Below are 6118 nucleotides of genomic sequence, written 5' to 3'. Positions count from 1 at the left end.
TCCCACGCCTCTTGCTTTGCCGGGAACCCTCCTTGTAGTTTTCCTACTGCACAAGATGGAGAAGAGGCTTAGCGCTGACCGTTTGGAAAACGGCGCCTTTACCCAGCCCGGGGGCCCGCGTCTGCCCCGGGGCTGCCGCAGGTGGAGGTAGGCCCTGCCCTCACCAAGAGATCCCTCAGCGACGTGGGTGCCTCGAGGACACGGAGCTCCTCTGAAACCCTGGGGAGCAGCATAGCAAAAAGTCACACGCAAGTGGGTCTACACATAAATGAGGGTCCTAAGAGAATCGAAGCGCTTATATCCGATATTATTTTGGGGTATGAATACTAGGTGGCAAGTGCCATCCATAATGGATATGGAAATTAAAAGGGAATCCCTAAAACAATTCGCCCAAGCGTGTGTCTGCCTTTGAAAGGGGCACAACCATACCACAAATGTCACTCCCAATGTATCTAGTGGGTCTCTCAAATTTGTGATAAAGACTGCCCTACAGTATCTGAAAATGGACGTGACTAAGTGATTTGCCATCCAGCACTTATCCGAGGTAGTGCAAGGAAGGCTTTCTTGTTTGCCTTCCTCTACCAGATTAATATTTTTAGCATGTCTAAGCCAATGAACTCCAGGATACAGCCTCATCTCAACGTTCTTGAACTGCCTTTTTTGCTGTTCCCTACTAGGCAATGAGAAGGTCAATGTCTGGAAAGACAGCAAGGTTCAAGAGACATGATAATCTTTGTTTTGCTTGAAACAATCTAATTACTCCTCCTCCAGCTCTACAGTCTCTAAAGGATGAGTCAGAGGTGGATATACAGGGGTAAAAACCTTAGGACATATAAAAGTACTAAAGCTGTAAAAGAAGAGGGAAAGGCAAACTATGCAGTATTAATACCCGTAAACGTGCCAATAATTGCAATGGTGGAGTCCAGTTCTAACGAGGCTTACATGTCTTAATTTCCATACTACTTCCTCTCAGAGTTCACTTTTTTTTTTTTTTTACCAAGGAGGTGTTTTTTTTTTTCCTTCATTGTCACAGAAACAATCAGCATACAAAGCAGCTGCTGCCTTTCTCCATATCTCCAGATATTCCTTACATTGTGTTTGAATTGCAGTGAATCAAGAAAGTACTTTTTTGTTAGAAGTTGGCTTTTTTATGTGGGCATATGGGAGGTGACTACATTGGACCTAATTTCCAAACTATAGGGCACCACAGCAAAACAAACTGTCATTTGCAGGTCATACTCTGAAGGAGTCTGATCATCTCAACTCTTTAATTAACTCTGCTTCAACTCTTTGTTTGGCTTTTGTCGGGTTCGGGTCTTGTGCAAGTACATGTAAGGACACTAAATCTTTTACCTCCTGAAAGGACTGACAATGTTGCAGCACTGTCAAAGCAAACACAACCAGTCTGCCTTCTCGATCTTAACAGCCTGATACGGGACTTTGTTTTTAAGCCACTTACACGGTGCTGATAGAAGATAAAAAAAAAAAGTGGAAGGCAATCTCGATATAACTCACATTTCTATGATACGAAGCTAATCGATTGCCATTATAAAGATAACATGAATCAGAAAACAGTTATTAGATGGTAAGTCATTGTTTCAACTATTTATAGTGCCCTGTTTTCTGTACTTAATCTCTCAGGTAGATGGATACTTGCAGCAGTGATCTAGCATGTTAATCAAAACATTGATTGAGTGTGAATGCAGAAGATGCAGCTGATGTCAGTTGGTGCTAGACTGCCTTTCAAATTCTCTCAGAAATTGAATCTACCAGATTACATTCATTCCTGAAAAAAAAAAAATAAGAGGACTCATAAAATGTGAGCTAATTATAAAATCGCCTTTGGGAACAAGAAAGAGGGGAGAGCTAAAAAGACACAGGAAACAAAGTACTAGGCGTATGCTGGAAGTATAGAGGATGACATTTTAATTTAGAACCTTCAACAAGTTTTATCAGAAAAGATGTCCGTTTGGGGATTTCAAAATAGAAGTTCATCCTCTGAGTTCTACAAACTTGTAATACTGTGGAGGCTGGTACAAGAGATCTATTAAAGTAGGACCTCATCATAAGGCTATACAGTGCTTCTAAATTGTTTACAAGTGACCAGAAGCAAACTTCAGAATAATCACCCAAAGAAATGCTTTTGTCCATTTTGGCAAAGTTCATAACTTTATGAGCTACTTACTCAATTTAACTGTGGAAGCCAAATGTAAATCTGGACTCTTTTTTCTCTTCTTGCCAAGGATTACATCTATAAACTGTATGCCTCATTCCTGATACTCCATACATGGCCACATTTAAGTTATGTTTATACAGAAGTGTGCATTCACTAAGCACTATGAGAGAAAACCTAAAACCCCCCAGAAGACAACAACAACAACTGAACAAACAAGCAAAAGCCCAACCAAACCCCCCTTTGTTTCCACTAGGATTTTATCTGCTACTGATTTCATCAGGTTAAGATCACACTTCTTTTGGCTACTGAGAACAAAGTCAAACTGAGTTTTGGTGAGTGAGTTTTGCCTTATCTACTTTTTTTTCCTTTTGGTCTGTCTAATGTTTCCACTTAAATACATCTTAGAAAATGTAATTAAGCTAAAAAAAAATAAAAATTGAAGACAAAACAGATTAAATGCTCCTAAACAAACCAAAACTGAACTTGCATCAGACTAAAGGAAATCAAATCCACAGGGTATTCATTAAATGGTTTCAGAACATGACAGAGCCAAAGAAAAAGCTACTGTTAAATCAAAGTGAATCTGAAGCTCAGTCATCAGCTTTGTGCTTATTAGCAAATTAATTCTGTGTGCAGGTTGAGTTTAAGCATATGCTTACTGGATAAGTTCCCTAAGAATGTGCTGCTCATGCACTTAGTTCATGGAAGAATGAATATGTACTGAGCTCCTTAAAGGTCAGCATTGAAGGTGTGTTGTGTGTGTAAGTAGTGCTCAGCTGCTACGTGGAACTTAACCGTTGTGGAGATGTTGCTGCCTGCCACGAGTTGGAGGGTTTATGTTGGTTCCTTTTGAAATGTCTTGGCACCGCTTTCATGCTTCTTTTGAAATGTATGACACAGGAGCTATTAATAGGGATCACAAAATAATGTGGGTCAGTAAATCTGTGGCTTTAGCCAGATCCCATCAAATGATAATTTTTATATATACCTTTGTCCTTTATGAACAGCACAATGTATGAACAACAGCCATGTAATCTTTAGGAGAGCAACAGGAACAGTTAAAAAAATTAGTGGAAATGCCTCAGTTTCTTTTAAGAAAAATAAATCAACTCATCTTTTTGCTCCTTCTTTTTATCTTCCTTTTCCCATCACACACACAGGAGTGACTGCAAACACCAAAATGTTAGACAATAACAATAATAATAATAAAAAAGAGTCTAAATTTAGGCTTCTAAATTTATCTTCTCCCACTCCTAGCTGTATGTCACCTTCTACTCCACTGGCTGTCAGCATCTGGCTGGCTCTGACACTTCTTGATCCCCTCTGTGAGGCAATTCTGCTCACTGAACTGGCAGGAAACAATACTTTTGTGGATGTTAGTTTTTTAGTATCATAATCACAGAAGTACAAATGTGGAGTAAGCTAGGATCAAGGAGAGAAGGAAGAGGAGGTAGTGGAAAATCTCCCCTTAAAGACCAGAAACTGTGGGATGGCTCCAACTATACTCATTTAAATACCCAGAAAAAGAACACTAGGCCTTCTTTAGTGGAAACCTTGGCTTCTCTATATTGCAGTTTTTAAAAACAGATTGCAAAATAAACTTTAACATCCCATCTTTTAAGTTTATTTTTCCTGTCTGGTTCTGTTGCCTTTCAGGTAACTTTTCACTGTCTTATCTACTCTCATCAAAACTTATTATTTGCTTGTGCAGATCTTTGCTTCGTATGATTTCAAGCTCTTCTTGTTCAGCAATGTCCATGCTGCAAAGCATTAGTGGGAATTGAGATCTTCTACAGAGTGGACAAGTTTTCAAATGTTATCAATAGAACTTTGCCAGGAGAGCAAAGAAAATAACAGCCCAAAATTCCAGATCTTCAGATAAATTTCAAAGGACTCCAGTAGGGTTTTTTTAGCATTATTTTGATTAATGCCCCACACTTTCTATTTTAATTTTACTCTTGTTTTTGTTTGTTTGGTTGGTTGGTTGGTTGGTTTTGCTACTTTAATCTTCTCTGAGTGGGATGTGCTTTTCCCAGTCAGTTGTGGAGGTTTCTTTGGGAAAAATAATCCTTTGTAGTTATATCTAATTGTGAAGATTATTTGACTTAATTTTTAAGGAACTAAATCATTCAACTCTGACACCCCACTCTTTGATGATTCAAATTTTCTTATCCATGTTGAATTAGCTTCATACACATCTGGCTATTTATTAATGAGTGGATGAATCACTGGCTTCCTTTTCTTGGAAAACAACACAGGAGTTCGAATAGTTGTTCCACCAAGGTTCAGAAAGCAGCAGGGGGTTTTAAAGATAATGCTCCTTGTCAGTGTCTGTTGTGAAGGCTAATAAAAGTGATTATGCGTAAAAACAAGCTAAAGAGGACTTCTAGCTGTGAAAAATAGCTTCTTAGGAATAAATATTTCTTTTCTTCTTGTTTCAGGTCCCACATTATTAAGTGGGAATACACAGATTATTAAGTCCTTAGTGGTAGTGCTTTTATCCCCATTTAATAGTATTTAGATTAATTTCTTTTGGACTAGACAGTTTGAAGACGTTTGTTGGGGGGTTTTGGTTTTGTTTCTGGGTTTTGTTTGGTTTGGTTTTTATATTATGCAACTCTCAGCCTTCTAATATGATTGTTCATATTATCTTCAAAACAGCAAAGTTCCTTTCTCTTACAGATTTTGCTGTGTTACTCTGGGTGTTTGTTTTGTTTTGTTTGGGGTTTTTTTTGGATACACATTCTTCAATGGTGGTACCTGATGAAAAGCAGAAGTATGGCAGATTACAAGATTCTGATGATACTCAGCAATAGTTACACTGATGCCCTATTTGCAAGCAGCTAGTTACTGGAGGCTGAAGTTACTAGAGGCTGTCATCATGTTGTTTGTGTTACCATGCTGAGTCCAAACTTTGCAATGTAAATTCAACCAGATGTTCCTTAGCAGAGCTACTTTGAATTCAACATGCTACAGCACAACCCATCAGTGCCGGCCCCACTGATGTATCTTTGCTTTTAGTGCACTCTTGTTAACTTTTCTCCTAATTACTGAATTACTCTGAAATGTTTGTACCATACAAATCAATCTGCACCTTTTATAAGATAACTCCTTCCATTTAATTTAGAGAACTTACAACAGTGAAATGCTTTACAGTGGTGGGGATGATAGGTGGGTGAACAGATAAGGACGACCTTTATTCCCCAAACATTCAGACTTCTGCAGGATTCTGTAGTTGTGTTTGCTCCATATTTAGGCTGTCTTTAAAAGTGAAGTTAAACCCAACAGACCTTTCTGAATAGAAGCCCACCCAATGTTTGAAAATGAAATCTGCCTGTGCATGCTGACCTTAATTACTACATTTTGCCTATAAGGTAAACAGATTTATGTGTAGTCCTTGAAACACGTGGAAATAGTGACAATTAAACTCGAATTCTTAGGTTTATGTAGCATAGAAATTCCTTACAAAATAAACTGTGTTGTTTCACAAATAGGAGCTCAGACACCCCCTTGGAGCTTTTGCAGAGTAAGATTTTTCAGAAGGTCTCACTGTTTCAAATTGAGATGTGAAATGTTTTAACATTAAGAGAGTTTTGAAGATTGGGGAAATTGCATTTTATTGAAACACAAGAGGATTTTTTTGACAGCCCATTTGCCTTTGCAGTAAATAGGATAGCCCTATTAGTGAATTTAGTCTTTTGTCTGCCAGCACTGTTGTTCCAATTTCTAATCCATTCTTTGCTAATATTAGCAGGTATTCAGCCCTAAAATTAAAATGATGGTTGGCTTTGCTAACCTTTCAGAACGGATTTCTCAGCAGTCCATCTGTGTGTGTTTTGCACTTTGCTCCTTGTTCCGTATTTGGCTCTTGATTACTTGGTGCATACAATGTCCTACATAGCAAATTGTAGTGGAGTAATTAAAAGAGTTCCCCAAGTTATG

This window comes from Melanerpes formicivorus, unplaced genomic scaffold, assembly GCF_026170545.1.
Source record: "Melanerpes formicivorus ecotype bairdi unplaced genomic scaffold, bMelFor1.0.p_v2 SCAF_20, whole genome shotgun sequence".
NCBI classification, from domain to species: domain Eukaryota; kingdom Metazoa; phylum Chordata; class Aves; order Piciformes; family Picidae; genus Melanerpes; species Melanerpes formicivorus.
This window is presented reverse-complemented; position numbering follows the sequence as displayed.